Below are 16,344 nucleotides of genomic sequence, written 5' to 3'. Positions count from 1 at the left end.
AAATTGATAGTTACGATCACAAATTTGAGTGCCAAGAAATATGAGACGGAACTTCATAGTCTCAATGAAGATTTGGAGAGAGATGTTCGTTTTTTTAACAACAAACATTGAGACCAAAAAGCAATGTAATTTGTTACTAGAAATTCTTTGCAAACAAACTAATAGATAAAGTAAAATCAAGCAATAAATAATATATAATTAAAAAAATTATCAAAAATAAGGAAAATATTAAAACAAAATTATAAGATAAGAATAAGAACTATGAAAACTCATGAGATTGTCATAATTAAGGAAGCCGGTTAATTAGGAGTTAAAAATATAAATTTCATTGACAAGAAATCTGAGAAGGAACTTAGCCTCAATAGAGAAGATTGCAAGAAAGATGTCCATTTGTTTTAACATCAAAGCATTGAGACCCAAAAGCATTGCATTTTGTTCCCAAGATTTCTTGGCAAACAAACTAATACATAAAGTAAAATCAAGCAATAAATAAAATATATTTAGCAAGAAGAAAACCAAATAATTAGGGAAAACTTATTAAAAATAAAGAAAATATTAAAGAAAAAAATTTAAGACAAAAATAAGAATTATGAAGCCAAATCATTATAAAAATAAAAACCATGTAACCAAATTAAAAAATCATAACTCATAAACATGGCATAATTAAGGCAGTCGGTAATTGGGAGTTAAGAATATAAATTTAATTGCCAAGAAATCTAATAAGGAACTTGGTCTCAATGAAGATTGCAAGAAAGATGTCCGTTTTTTTAACATAAGCATTGAAACCCAAAAGCATCATATAGTAAACTGTACGGGAAAGAAATAAACATTCTCGTATAATCCTGTTGATCAAGTTTGCGCTCCTCTGTACGTCGTTGCTTTACTCCCTGAAAACACAAACATGAGCTAACCGGCGGGTGTGTGCCGGATACCCATCCGATGCCTAAGTTAGCAAAATAGACAAATAGACAAAAGCTCTGTGTATTCGAAAATCAAAGTTGTGTTACCTCTCCATAGGTGATGTTGTGAGCTTTTATAGGTTCCGCGTGGCACAATCCTAGTAGGACTCTTACTCCTCCATGTAGAGTCCTCCTAAGAGTCATACTCCTGAAAGATAATACTTATCCTTCAACACCCTCCTCACTGCTTAAACCAAGTGAGATGGTTTTACCATGGTCGGATTCCAATATGACCAAGGTAAGCATGGCTATGCTAAGTCGCAAACTAGACCAAGCTAACTTTAGCTCGGCTCTTCTATTCACTGCTCTTACCCCGGTTTCTCCCAGTGCTAACCATGGTATGTCTCGACCGGGATAACCAATAACGTGGTCCCAACTGGGATAACTTTGTGTGATGACCGAGCTTACTGTATGCTCTTTGGGACTGGAGTAGCTTCAAGCCTCTTTTGGACCGGAGTAACTTTAAGCCTCCTTCGGACCAGAGTAACTTTATGGCCTTTTTACTCAGCCCTTCGTACTGTGGCCCATAACGGCTCATTACCCAGCTCGGCCCAATTTTCATATAAATTACCCTATCAATTGCCCCTTAATTCCATCTACGCAGCATGATAGGGATTACCTTGTCTACCAGCCGAGCTAAAAACTTTAATCTTACCACCGAGCTAAGCTTTTAAGCTTTTCCAGCCGAGCTAAAACTCTTTTAGCCTTTCCAGCCGAGCTAAATTCACAGCGGGTTGTACCTGTCCGGTCAAAACGTCTCTTCAATCACAGCAACTGTATCGCTTCTCATTCCAAGGACACGTGGCATGCTCTCATTGGCTGAAGGCAGCTGTCACGCCGTCTTCGTACCTCGTGTTTTTCTAAATAGTTCCCGCCTTTTCGTCCTTTCTTCTACACAAAATAGACCCTTGTTTTGAATCACTCATACCACTATTCACCTCCTTTTCTTTCTCTCTTCGAGCCTCCATTGTTCTTCAACTTTGCAACTGTGAAGCTTGTGGTCCTTGTTGTTCTCTACTTCCATTTCCTTCCTCTTAACCTGGTAAGTAACACAAATATGTTCTCTCTTTACACTGTATTGTTTTCAATCCACAGCATATTGTTTATGTGCCTTTTGCAAAACACATTTTTACTTTTCCTTGCGTTTTCTGGGGAAAACCTTACAAGAACCACTTGTATTTCACTAAGCAATCTGTAGAACACTGTATTTGATCCAAAATCACAATATAACCGAACTAGGAAGTTGTTTGTAGTTGATGTCAATCTAGCCAGACTACCAACCGGACTAGCACTTCATGCTAAACTAGTAGTTTCATCAGGTCGAACCATCTTTTGTTTCAATTATCTTAGCCGGGCTATTGATCCGTGCTACGTTTGTAATAGTATACTTGAAAGCCTTGACCATGACCGAGCTACAACCCGGGGCTAAACCAGCCTTCTTAGTTCAAACCGAACTAAGAATGTTGCCCCTTAGGCTCAATCGGGCTAACTAATCCCGTGCTCAAACCGAGCTAGCAAACCTTCGCTTAAACCGAGCTAACAGACCCCTTGCTCAAACCGAGCTAAGACACGAAGCAATTCACATAGTCGGGCTAGGACTTCATTTATCTTGCCTGTGTTTCTTTTAGCACGGTCCAACGATCTGTGCTTAACCTTTGTTTTTCACTTTGCAGACTTAGGTTGCCCAGACATTCTTTTGAGCGCTCAACCGAGCTACTCGGCACCATTCTCCGACCGAGCTAACACCCAAGTATAATTTATTCATAACTTAAACCACAAATGGGAAAGTATAGGTTTTTAGTAAACATACCTGGTGGTATGGCTGAATTCTGAAAGGATTATTACATCCCTGATGATGTTCACCTCACCTTAGCCGACCTAGAAATCGTTCCTTGGGGTAAACAGGGCTTTGTCCCTTTTAATGTTATTTCCATTGTGGAGTGCGGTCTACGCTTCCCTGTGCAGCCCTTACTCTGTGAATTCCTCAGGCAAACCAAACTCTGCCCTACCCAACTTTCCACCAATTCTTACCGCATAATAAACGGAATAGCCGAGCTAAACCGCTGAGCTGGCCTTAACCTCGGTCTCCCCGAGCTCTTCTACCAGTATTCCATAGGATCAGCCGAAGATGGCTGGGTTTACTACTTACGAATAAAGCGCCGGCGTGAAAAAATAATAAATGACACACCAGACAAAGACTTGAACGATGATGATTTTTTCTGGGTATCTGAGAATTTTGAAGACCACCAAGCCCAGATCCCAGGCCACAAAATAAACTGGAACAAGGGTGTAGTCGGTAGGGTTACCTTGACTTTACTCTATTCTTCTTGTTATTTCGGTTTTCTGATTGTGAACAGAACTAAATATTGTCTTTCTTTTTTACAGATAGGAACTTGCTTAAGTCCCAATACAGCTACCCGGACTTGAACGTCCTTCGCGCCGCGCTGAGATATCCAGACCGGAGTTGAACTGACCTGCTGAATTTTGAACCGACCTACCGATACAGTGAAAAACGAAGGACCAGGGTAACTAACTTTCTGCTAGAAGCCTCACCCGAACCGGACCCATCCCTGCCTCAAATCAACCTTATCCCACTTACTGCTGAACAAGAAATGGCCAAGAAGAGAGCCGTGCGAGCCCTTCTCACCGAAACAAACCCAACCGAGGTACCACCAGCCGGTCAACCTCAGGAGACCGTGGTGGCCCTTCCATCTCATCAACCCTCATCATCTCGTCAAAGGAAGCGTGCCCGTACTACTCCAACCGAGCAACCTTAGTTGACGAAGACGAAATCGTGGTTCCACAAACCACTCTACCAACTCCTCCACCGAGCCCATAGCCGGAGCGCTCTGGCCAAGCTACCTCCTCCAAGTGGGCTCCAAAAATCACCTTTCAGAACCGTGCTATCACGGATTCTGACTCAGTGGTCGCAGAGAAAGATCACCTGATGGCATTCAACCTGGCTAAAGGTGTTTCCCTTCCAGCCAACATAAGGCACCACGACCACCTGATCGAGCTAAAGGCCCTTCGCTCGTCCACAAAGTCCATGGTGCTGGTAAGTTGCTCTTTTTTCTTTATTTTTTGATTTTCTCAACTGTCTGCTTGGTTAAAAAAGTTACTCTCTATCCTTTTGCAAGCTATACAGAAAAACCACATCGCGCACAAGCGAGTGTTGGAACTTAGAAAAACAACAAGACAGGCCATGGCAGAAGCGGATGCCAAATCGGCTGAGCTGAAAGAATGTCAACAGAAAACGGCCAAGCTAGAGGCCGAGGTTACCCATCTAACCAGATTAGTTACCTCGGCTAATGCTGATATACAGAAGGCCCTCGCTGTGATGAAAGACAAATACTTGCGCAAGTTGGCCAAGCTTGAAAAAAAAAAAAAGGATGCCGAAATAACCAAGCTCGAAAGGAAACTGGAAGATGCGAAAGACCGTGGCTTTAAAGAAGGCGAAGCTCTGTACATTAAGCAGTGTGAAGCTGCAAAGGACCTCTTCTTTAAGTGCGGATGGAGGGGTGCTGTGGTGAATCTCGGTTGTGGGCCTAAGACCGAGGTCTTCAAACCTCCTCCATACTTCATACCGAGCTCACTGGCGGAGTATGCTGCTACCACTCAGCAATAATTTCTTGAAGATTCGGATGATGATGAAGAAACCGTGCCCAACGATACCCCGGTTGTCAATGAACCTGCCAATCAGTCAGCTCGGGCGGAGCCAATAGTGGAAGACCGACCGTCGAACTACCAACTGAAACCGTGCCTCCAACCGAGACCGTACTCCCGGCCGAAACCGAGCTTCCAGCTAAAACCAGGCTGCGAGTTGAACTTGATGCTGATCTTGATGATCTGTTTGCCTGACTTTGCATTTCTCTTCTTTTTGCTTGATTTCTGTATTTTCTTTTCTTTGCTTTTGAACACAGATTGTAACAGGGCTGAGACCCCACCCTTTGTACTTGCTTTGAGTTTTTAATGAAGTCTGCTTTTAAGTTCCAACTCTTATTTCGGTTGATCTCCATGCTTGTGCTTTACTTTCTAACTGAAGTTTTGGATGAGGTACAGCATTCTCGTGCCGAGATACTTTATCCCGGTCTTATCGTTGCAACTATAAGTATACCTGCCAACCACTCTTTAGCCGAGATACTTACCTCGGCTGAAGAGTACCAAGAGTTGGTTTAATCCAACCACTCTTTAGCCGAGATACTTACCTCGGCTGAAGAGTACCAAGAGTTAGTTTAATCCAACCACTTTTTTAGCCGAGATCTTTACCTCGGTTGAAGAGTACCAAGAGTTGGTTTAATCCAGCCAACCATTCTTTAGTCGAGATACTTACCTCGGCTGAAGAGTACCAAGAGTTGGTTTAATCCAGCCAACCATTCTTTAGTCGAGATACTTACCTCGGCTGAAGAGTACCAAGAGTTGGTTTAATCCAGCCAACCACTCTTTAGCCGAGATCTTTACCTCGGCTGAAGAGTACCAAGGGTTGGTTTAATCCAATCTAGCCAACCACTTTTTAGCCGAGATCTTTACCTCGGCTGAAGAGTACCAAGAGTTGGTTTAATCGAGCCAACCTTTAAATTGGTTATTCCTGCCATCTTAGAATAAAGTGCTTGGTTATTCCGATCAAACGTCCTGCAGCCTGAATCCTTATCCTGGGTTTAAGAACGGTGTTGGTTTTTCCAGCCAACCTAGAGCAAAGTGTTTGGTTATTCCGACCAAACGTCCTGCAGCCTGGATCCTTATCCTGGGCTTAAGAAGGGTGTTGATTTTTTTAGCCAACTTCTAAGTTGGTTTTTCCAGCCAGCCTAGAGTAAAGTGTTTGGTTATTCCGACCAAACGTCCTGCAGCCTGGATCCTTATCCTGGGCTTAAGAAGGGTGTTGATTTTTTTAGCCAACTTCTAAGTTGGTTTTTCCAGCCAGCCTAGAGTAAAGTGTTTGGTTATTCCGACCAAACGTCCTGCAGCCTGGATCCTTATCCTAGGCTTAGGAAGGGTGTTGGTTTTTCCAGCCAACTTCTAAGTTGGTTTTTTCAGCCAGCCTAGAGTAAAGTGTTTGGTTATTCCGACCAAATGTCCTGCAGCCTGGATCCTTATCCTGGGCTTAGGAATGGTGTTGGTTTTTCCAGCCAACCATGTTTTCAATGCCCCTAACTCACTAAAACAACTTTTACAGAATAAAACACTTATGCTTAAAAGAAAACTACTTGTTTTATTGGGGAAAAGAAAAATTGTAAGTATTTTGAAGAAAGGCTAAAAATAAAATAGTTTGAGATTGGCAGTGTTCCATGGCTTGGGAATTGCTTTGTCGTCCTCATCTTCTAAGTGGTATGCCCCTTTGCCAGCTAATCCGGCCACTTTGTAGGGTCCTTCCCAATTAGGCCCTAACTTGCCATCTCCTGGTACCACGGTGTTTCCCATCACTTTGCGTAGTACCCAATCTCTGATTTTGAATTGTCTTGGATGTACTGTTTTGTTATACTTTCTGGACAACTCTTGCTGGTACGAGGCGATGTGAACCAGTGCATTTTCTCTTCTTTCTTCGGCGAGGTCGAGCTCCAATGCTATGGCTTATCTATTCAAGTCTGGATCAAAATTTTCGCTTCTAATTATGGGGAGGCCAACTTCTAGTGGGATTACTGCCTCCATGTCATAGGCTAAAGAGAATGGGGTTTCTCCTGTTGATCGTCGAGGTGTGGTGCGGTAAGCCCATAAAACATGAGGAAGTTTCTCAGCCCATTTGCCTTTTGCTCTTTCTAACCTTTTCTTCAGTCCATCCAAGATGACCTGGCCGTTGGCTTGGGGATATACTGGTATAGAATTGTAGAACTGTATCTTGTATTCTTCACAAAAGCCTCTAAAGATTCTGCCATCAAACTGAGTTTTGTTGTCTGATATTAGGGCTTTAGGTACGCCGAATCGAGTAATGATATTCTGCCAGACGAACTTCTTCACATCTTTTTCCTTGATTGATGCCAATGATTCTGCTTCCACCCACTTTTTGAAGTAGTCTGTTGCTGCGAGAAAGAACTTCCTGTTACCGGGTGCTGTTGGAAGTGGTCCTACTATGTCCAAGCCCCACATTGCGAAGGGCCATGGGCTAGTTAATGGTAGAAGTTCTCTGGCTGGCTGATGTATTTGGTGTGCGAACTTCTAACATTTCTCGCACCTTTTTACATACTTCTCTGAATCTGCTTGCATGTATGGCCACCAATATCCTTGCGAAATGGCTCTATAAGCTAAGGACCTTCCTCCTTGGTGGCTTCCGCACACGCCTTCGTGTATCTCGAACAAGAATGCTTCCACTTTGTTGGGGTGGACACACTTTAGATAAGGTCCTGAGAATGACTTTTTGTACAATGCCATAAATGGGGAGAGCCAAAATCGCTGCGACTTTGCTCTAATTTTGTTGGATTCTTTCTTTTCTTCCGGTAAGACGCCGTCTTTTAAGAACAGTATGATGGGATCCATCCATGAGGGGCCTAGTTCGGCGCAACATACCTCTTCTGCTTCGGGGTCTTCAATGCTTGGTCTTGGTAGGTAGTCAAATAGCAGTGGATGAAGGATGGATGTATCTGCCATTGAGGCAAAGCCTGCCAGTTCGTCTGCTCTGCTGTTTTCCTCCCTGCCAATCTGTTCTATCCTTACTACTTCAAATTTCTTGATCTCTGTTTTGACCAATTCTTGGTACTTGGCCATCCTATCATCCTTTGCTTCGTAGTTGCCAGAAATTTGGTTTACCACCAGCTATGAGTTGTTTTAGACCATTAGCTCGGTGGCCTGCATGTAGAATGCTGATTTGAGACCTACAAGAAGCGCTTCATACTCCGCTTCGTTGTTTGATGCTGAGAAGCCAAGGTTGACTACTTGCTCCACAACCAGGTTGTCTGGTGAGATAAGGACTATACCAAGTCCTGCACCATGCTGGTTGAATGCTCCGTCCACAAAGAGCTTCCACATCTCTCTAACGAACAGTTTTCAGCAAGTGAAGGGATTAGATGATGTCGTGGGGTCAAGAATGTTGCTGGTATTTTCTTCAAGGTCCATGCTCGCTGTCTGCCCCTCGCTATCTGATTGAGCCAAGTCTTTATTTGTTGGTGAGTCTTGGCTTGGTGTAGCATAGTTCGCTTCTACCTTGCTCTCTTTACTCTAGTCTGCCTTGGGGTCCAACTGAGTATCCTGCACCAGGGGTTGCGCTATTCCGTCGTCAACTTCTATCCCTAGTTCGGTTGCGTTAGTCAGGTCGACTGGGCAGATATGATGACTTCCTGGGGTAAATTCAACGACAAAGTCTGCCAAAGCTTGGGCCTTTATCGCGGTTCTGGGTTGAAACTTGATGTCGAATTGTCCCAACTCTACTGCCCACTTCAAGATTCGCCCAGAAAAGTTCGCCCTCTCAAACAAAGCTTTTAATGGGAAAGCTATGAGGACGACTATGGTGTAGGCGTGAAAGTAGTGCGACAACTTCCTTGAAGCCATCATTAAGGCCAAGGCCATTTTTTCCAGTGGCAAGTACCTCGTTTCGGCGCCCAGCAATGTCTTGCTAACATAATAGATGGGCAGATGTTGGATTCCTTCCGCACGGACCAACACTGCGCTAATTGTGTGCTGAGAGACTGCCAAGTACAAGAAGAGTTCTTCTCCTGCTATTGGGGTGACAAGCAGTGGTGGAGAAGACATGTATTCCTTCAAGTTTTCCAGAGCGCGGTCTCATTCTTCGTCCCACTCGAACTTGGCTTTCAATGCTAGAAAAAATAGTCGTAGTCTGTCTGACGACCGGCTAATGAATCAGTTGAGTGAAGCTGCCATACCGGTGAGATGCTGTACTTCTTTTACTGAGTTAGGCCTCTCCAGATCCTAAATAGCTTTGATCTGGGAGGGGTCGGCCTCTATAACCCGGTTGGTCACTAGGAAGCCCAGGAATTTGCCAGATCCTACACCGAACGCGCACTTAGATGCATTAAGGCGCAACTTGTGCCTCTTCAGAATCTGGAACATCTCACCTAGGTCCCTTAGATGGTCGTTCTCATCCTTGCTCTTGACCACCATGTCGTCGATGTAAGCTTCCATTGTTCTGCCTAACAACGGCTCAAACATCTTGGTGACCATTCTCTAGAATGTTGTCCCTGTGTTCTTTAGGCCAAAAGACATGACCTTGTAGCAATATAGTCCTCTTGAAGTTGTAAAGGATGCGACCTCCTGGTCTGGTTCGTACATGGCTATCTGATGGTAGCCTCTGTACACATCAAGAAAGCTAAGTCGGTTGTGCCCCGCCGTTAGGTCTACCAGTTGATTTATCTATGGTAGGGGGAAGCTGTCTTTTGGGCATGCTTTGTTGACTGTCTTATAGTCGACACAGACACGCCATTTGCCATTCTTTTTTGGCACCACGACTGTGTTGGAAATCCATCTGGGGTAGTGCACCTCTCTGATAGCACCTGCCTCTAGCAGATTTTCCACTTCTTCTGCCACTATCTTGGCGTGGTGGAGTGCCGATCTGCGAGTGCGCTAAATGATTGGTCTGGCAGATGGGTGGACATTGAGTTGGTGACAGATGAAGTTTGGATCAATGCCTGGCATGTCGTAGGGCGTCCAGGGGAACACTTCGATGTTAGAGGTCAAGAATTCCAAGACCTCTAATCTCTCAGTGCTGGACAACGACGAACCGAGCAAAAAGAACTTATCCGGGTTCTTTTCATCTATTCTTACCTCTACCAAGTCTTCCACCACTTTTTGATCAGCTGCTTTGCCGACATCTGCAAACAGTTCATTGCTCTCAGGTTCTTTCACCGAATGAACATTCCCCTTGGCAGCGCGGCTGCCATTAACCGTGACAAAGCGTTGCTTGGACATAATTTGGTCTCCAAAGACCTCTTCAATTACCCCGGTTTTGTTGGGGAATCGCATTACTTGATGGAAGGATGAAGCTACCGCTCGTATGGCATGCAGCCATGTTCTTTCCAAGATTATGTTGTAAGTGGAAGGGACCTTTAACACCCAAAATTCCACTTGTTTTGTCACGCTTCCTGTCCTGACTGGAAGGATGATCTTGCCGACTGGCCACTCTGGCATTGAGTTGAATCCGATCAGGGGGGATACAGCTGGTGCCAAGTCTTTGTCCTCCAATTTCAGTTGTTTGAAGGTGTCGTAGTACATTATCTCACACGAGCTCTCTTGGTCAATCAAAATCCGCTTGACGTCGAAATCCTTGACTCGGAGAGTGATGACCAGTGCATCATTGTGAGGGTAATATATCCTTGCCAAGTCTCTATCTGAAAAAGATATGACGTTCGTGGTTTTTGTTTTCCCTCTTTTAATGGTGGGCTGGGCACTTAATACCTCCCTCAAGTGCTCAGCCTTCTTTATCATGCCCCTGAGCTCACATACGCGCTCAGGCTCGAATACCCCATGTATTACGTTTATCACGCCTTGAGGTGGGGCATCGATTGGCATTCTGTTCAGGTGGTTGTCATTCTGGGGGGCTGGTTGCGCCCCTCTTTCAATGTATTTATCCAAGTGACCGGATGCCACCAACTCCTCTAGATGTTGTCTCAATGGTGTACAATTTTCAGTGTGGTGCCCCTTTTCTTTATGGAAGGTGCACCGTGATCTTTCGTCGTAGTCCTTCTGAGCTTCTCCTAGCTTGGCAGGCCATCTGACGAAAGGTTCATCGCGTATCTCGCTTAGAATCCGGTAGATTGGCTTTTTGAATATCGTGGTAATGGCAGTGCGGACTCTCAACCATCTTTTATCCTAGTCTTCTCCGTTGTCCCGCTTGCCTCGTCCATTTTTGTTCGGACGTTCTACCGTGTTGACCTTTGACGCGGTCTTTTTATCTGGTACTACGGTCGTGCTAGACTTTGCTTTAGCACGGGCGCCATCTTCTTCTACCCGAATGTATTGGTGCACTCTCTCCATTAAGGCCTCCATCGTGAGAGGCAGTGTCATAGTGATTGAGTCCCTTAGTCTGTTCCCGACTGGAAGGCCTCTTTTGTATTGTGCAATGGCGAGATTGGTGGGGCAGTCCCCAATCTGGTTGAAGGTCTCCCAGTAGCGGCTATTGTAGGATTTTAATGACTCTTTTTTGCCCATATTGATGGAGAGCAGTTGATCAATTTCCACCGGGGTTTTGGTGTTCGTTTTGAACCTAGTCACGAATGCCTCCGCCAATTGCGCCCAGGAGGCTATGCTGCCTTCTGGAATTTTTTCGAACCAAGTCAAGCCTAGGTCACCAAGGCTTGATGGAAAAAAAATGCACATCAAGGCTTCGTTCTGCCGGTATACCGCCATGACCTGGCGAAAGTGGCTTAGGTGCATGTAAGGGTCTGTCTTCCCTTCGTACGTGATAAATTTAGGCTGGATGAAGCCTGAGGGTAATGGTGCGTTCTCAATTGCCGGAACGAACGGCGAGCTATGGAGTCTTGCCAACGCTTTATCTGTTGGTTCGTAGGCAAGGTGCTGTATTGGCATCCCAACCTCAACGCTTCCATACGTCTGAGGAGCCAACCGTTGAAGGGCTGAAACTCTGTGTGGGTCGCGTGTCCTAGCATCCTCCTTCTTTTCTTCAAGCACAGTCCGTAAGTCGGACGATCTAGGCAACTTCATTTGCCTGGATGATGTATGGTGCGTGTGTGAGGGCCGATAGGTACTTCCCTCTGTGTAAGACCTCAATGATCTCGTTCTCTCAAACCTGGAGTAACGAGTTCTGGAAGTCCTAGATTGAGTGTCGCCTGTCCTGAGGCTTCTACTATCTGCTTGCGATGGCGTGATATGCCTACCATGATCTTTAGAGTGGCGAGGCAGTGTATTGCCTTTGCGCCCCTCTCTCGTCGCCACCTCTTTTCCCTTGATCTGGCGCTTCATGGCCTCCATGTCCGCCGCCATCTTCCTTATCAACTCGTTTTGCTCTTTTACGCGATCCTCCAAAGCTTGAGGGTCGATTCTTCGCCTTTGCCTTTCAGGACTCTATGAGCGAGAGCGACGGGGGCTGTTGTTCCGCATCCCCCTTGTATCCCTCCGGGGATTCTGTCGTTGGGGCTCTAAGTCTGTCATAGGAGGGATAGAAGGCAATCCTTCTCGCCTCCCACCCCCTTCTGGGGTTTGTTCGTTGATAGCGGACTGTGGCAAATCTTCGTTGTGCGCCATTCAATTAGCAAGGGAAACTTGATCAAGAGGTTTTGTTCTTTGTCTGGTTTTTCCACAGACGGTGCCAATTATACGGGAAAGAAATAAACCTTCTCGTATAATCCTGTTAATCAAGTTTGCGCTCCTCCGTACGTCGTTGCTTTACTCCCTGAAAACACAAACTTGAGCTAGCCGGCGGGTGTGTGCCAGATACCCCTCCGATGCCTAAGTCAGCAAAATAGACAAATAGACAAAAGCTCTGTGTATTCGAAAATCAAAGTTGCATTACCTCTCCATAGGTGATGTTGTGAGCTTTTATAAGTTCCGCATGGCACAATTCTAGTAGAACTCTTACTCCTCCATGTAGAGTCCTCTTAGGAGTCATACTCCTGAAAGATAATGCTTATCCTTCAACACCTTCCTCACTGCTTAAACCAAGTGAGATGGTTTTACCATGGTCGGATTCCAATATGACCAAGGTAAGCATGGCTATGCTAAGCGGCAGACTAGACTGAGCTAACTTTAGCTCGACTCTTCCATTCACTGCTCTTACCCCGGTTTCTCCCAGTGCTAACCATGGTATGTCTCGACCGGGATAACCAATAACGTGGTCCCAACGGGGATAACTTTGTGTGATGACTGAGCTTACTATATGCTCTTTGGGACCGGAGTAACTTCAAGCCTCTTTTGGACCGGAGAACTTTAAGCCTCCTTTGGACCGGAGTAACTTTATGGCCTTTTTACTCAGTCCTTCGTACTATGGCCCATAATGGCTCATTACTCAGCTCGACCCAATTTTCATATAAATTACCCTCTCATAAACAAAGAATTATTATAAAATAAGAATAAAAACTATGAAAACAAAGCATTATAAAATAATTACCATGTAACCAAATTAAAAAACCATAACTCGTAAAAATGTCATAATTAGAGAAACCGAGAAATTGAGTGCTAAATTATAAATTTGATTGCCAAGAAAACTAAGAAGAAACTTAACCAGAATTGAAATTGCAATAAAGAAGTCCGTTTTCTTAATATAAAGTATTGAGACCAAAATGTAATGTAATTTGTTACTAGGAATTCGTGGCAGACAAACTAGTAGATAAAGTAGAATCAAGCAATAAATTAGGAAAAAATAAAGAAAATATTAAACAAAATATTATAAGAATTATAAGACAATAATAAGAACTATGAAACCAAAATATTATAAAAATAATTACCATGTAACCAAAATTTTAAATAAATAAATAAAAACCACATCTAAAAAATGACATAAGTAAACCGGAAAATTGAGAGTTAAGATTATAAATTTGATCACCAAGAAATCTGAGAAGGAATTAGTCTCAACGGAGATGTGGAGAAAAATGTTCGTTTTTTTAACATCAAACATTAAGATCCAGAAGCAATGAATTTTGTTCCACGAATTTCTTGGTAAACAAACTAACAGATAAAGTAAAATAAATATTAAATAATATATATTTATCAAAAACAAAACCAAAAAATTGAAAAATATTTATTGGAAAAAAAAAGATATAGTAAACAAAGAATTATCACAAGGCAAGAATAAGAACTATGAAACCAAAACATTATAAAAATAATTACCATGTAACCAAATTAAAAAAACCATAACTCATAAAAATGTCATATAATTAAATAAACCAAGAAATTGAGAGCTAACATTATAAATTTGTTCGCCAAGAAACCTAAGAAGGAACTTAGCCACAATGAAGAATGTGAGAAAGATGTCCTTTTTGTTAACATCAAGCATTGAGACCCAAAAGCAACAAGTAACATATACTTATCAAAAAGAAAACCAAATAATTAGAGAAAATTTATCAAAAATAAAGGAAATATTAAATGAAGAATTATAAGACAAAAAGAAGAACTATGAAAAGCAAACATTATAAAAATAATTACCAACTAACCAAATTATAAAACTATAACTAATAATTTTTTTGTTGTTCATATGTTATATAATTAAGGAAATAGAGAGAAAGACATCTACACAAATTTCAATACTAATAATTTAAGTTAAAAATTTGTGAGACACCAAAGAGGTGTTCACCCTTTCAATATTAACTAGAAGGGTGGCACACATGACGTATGTCCAATTTTTTATAGATTACATTTTAGTGTAATTTTTGTTTAATATTTGATTGTTAATAAACTACACCCCTTTTTCGATAATATTTTTTTTATTTGATTATACAATTTTTGTTATTGTATAATGCTTGTTCTAGCAAATTATCCTACTAACACTCCATACAAAAATCGGTTAAATTGTATACAAATGTACTAACACTTGAAATACCAATTGTAAATAATAATAAAAAATTAAAAATCCCAATGTTCTTTATCAAAAGCTTAAAAGTTACACCTATTTTACAACTACATCAAATCAAGGCATCTCCCCTCACGAACATGTGTTCTGTGGTAGAACTCAGACCAAACTATCTATAGATCTGATTCTTCAGACCATACTATGTGCCCTTTCTTCCTTCCCTCTTAAATGTCTACATGAATGTGTGTGTATAAATATCAGCATATTCTTGCATATGTCTAATTTAAATTGAGAGAGAGAAAGGAAGTTACAAAGATTAATTTAGGAGGTTGCAGATATAAAAGAGACTTGCAACGAGGGAAGTTGAGTAATTTCAGGGTGCGATTCAGTAACTGTTTGTTCCCATAAGAGAATAATTGTAGTTAAGTAAAATTTGTAAGGCTTCATGAATCACATTTGGGCAAAAACAAATCAAGATTAGGGGAAAGCTAACAGCAAACAAAACAATCAAATCTAACAAGAACAATAAAGTAGGGCGTTCAAAAAACAAATTTGAAATTAGGGTTCTATTTTTCAAATTAGAGCTTCAAATTATATTCAAACTAGGACTTTGAAATTAGGGTTTCAGATCAGGCTTTTCAACAAACAAAAAAAGAAGATTTCGAAATTACCTTATATGATATCAACATTGCAATCATTATTGTCGGAGATGGAGAAAGGTCAGACCGTCGCCTTCTCCAGGAGGTGAAATCGAGATTGGGAGTGAGAGAGACATCTGAGAGAAAGGTAGAAAGAGTAGCAAAGACAAATCAAAATTAGGGCAAGCTAACAACAAACAAAACAATCAAATCTATCAACAACAAATTAGGGTTTCAAATTAGGGGGTTTTTCAAACTAGGACTTTGAAATTAGGGTTTCAGATTCAGACAAGAGATTTCGGAATTACCTTAGATGAGATCAACGATGCGATCATTGTCGTCGGAGATGGAGAAAAGTGAGACCGTGGTTTTCTAACAGAAGCGAAACCAGAGGCGAAATCGATATTGAGAGTAGCAAAAACAAATCAATATTAGGGTAAACTAACAAAAAAACAAAACAATAAAATCTAACAACAACAAATTAGGGTTTTATGTTTCAAATTAAGGCATTGAAATTAGGGTTTGAGATCAACAAACTTAAAAAGAAGATTTCGAAATTACCTTAGATAAGATGGACAGTGCCGCCACCGTTATCGGAGATGAACAAAGGTGAGAGATAGAGATCAATCTTTAACGTATAAATATAATATAAATATCCACTGACTTTCTTTTTTCTTTTATTTATTTATTTATTTTTGTTTGTGTATCCATAGGAATGTAAAAATGGCTCATGGTCTATGGACAGCCCGAAACCTGCCCGTAGCGCAGGGTGGGCTCGGCCCGTTTAGACTCGAGCCCAAGCCCAGCCCAAGGTCTTAGGCTTGGGCCATCGTTTTGAAGCTCGGCCCGGCCCATTGGCCCGCTTAAGGCCCACTCAAAAGCCCTACCTGAGGCCGGCTTGTGCCGAGGCCCAGTGTTATTTTTAATGGAAAATAATAAAATTTTGGTGAAAAAAATAATTAAAAATTTTGTTTAGGCCCGCCCAAGTCCGCCTAAAGCCTGAGGCCAGACCCAAGCCCAGCCCACTAACCTACCCAAAGCCCGAATACCCATGGGCTTGGGCTTGGACTTGGGCCTTGTCACGACCCAAACCCGCCCCTATAGGTTTAGCATCGTAACCGGCCAGTAATCCTTGGACTACCGAAGGCCTCTGGACAGATTAACAAGATTAAGGGACTAGCGGAAGCAAATACATAAATATAATTGTCCAATGAGAAATGAGTTTTGAAGGCTTAAAGGTTGAGTTTCATGCTTAGAGGTCAATCTGGATTTTCTAGAAATTTGACCCACGCTCAAGCGGGTACTTTCACGCTCGAGCGTAAATCCTAAGTACATGCACTTCCGCTCG

Source organism: Camellia sinensis, chromosome 4, assembly GCF_055761805.1.
Source record: "Camellia sinensis isolate YWXY chromosome 4, ASM5576180v1, whole genome shotgun sequence".
In the NCBI taxonomy this organism is placed as follows: Eukaryota; Viridiplantae; Streptophyta; class Magnoliopsida; order Ericales; family Theaceae; genus Camellia; species Camellia sinensis.
The sequence above is the reverse complement of the archived record's forward strand: the minus strand, read 5'-3'. Positions refer to the sequence as shown.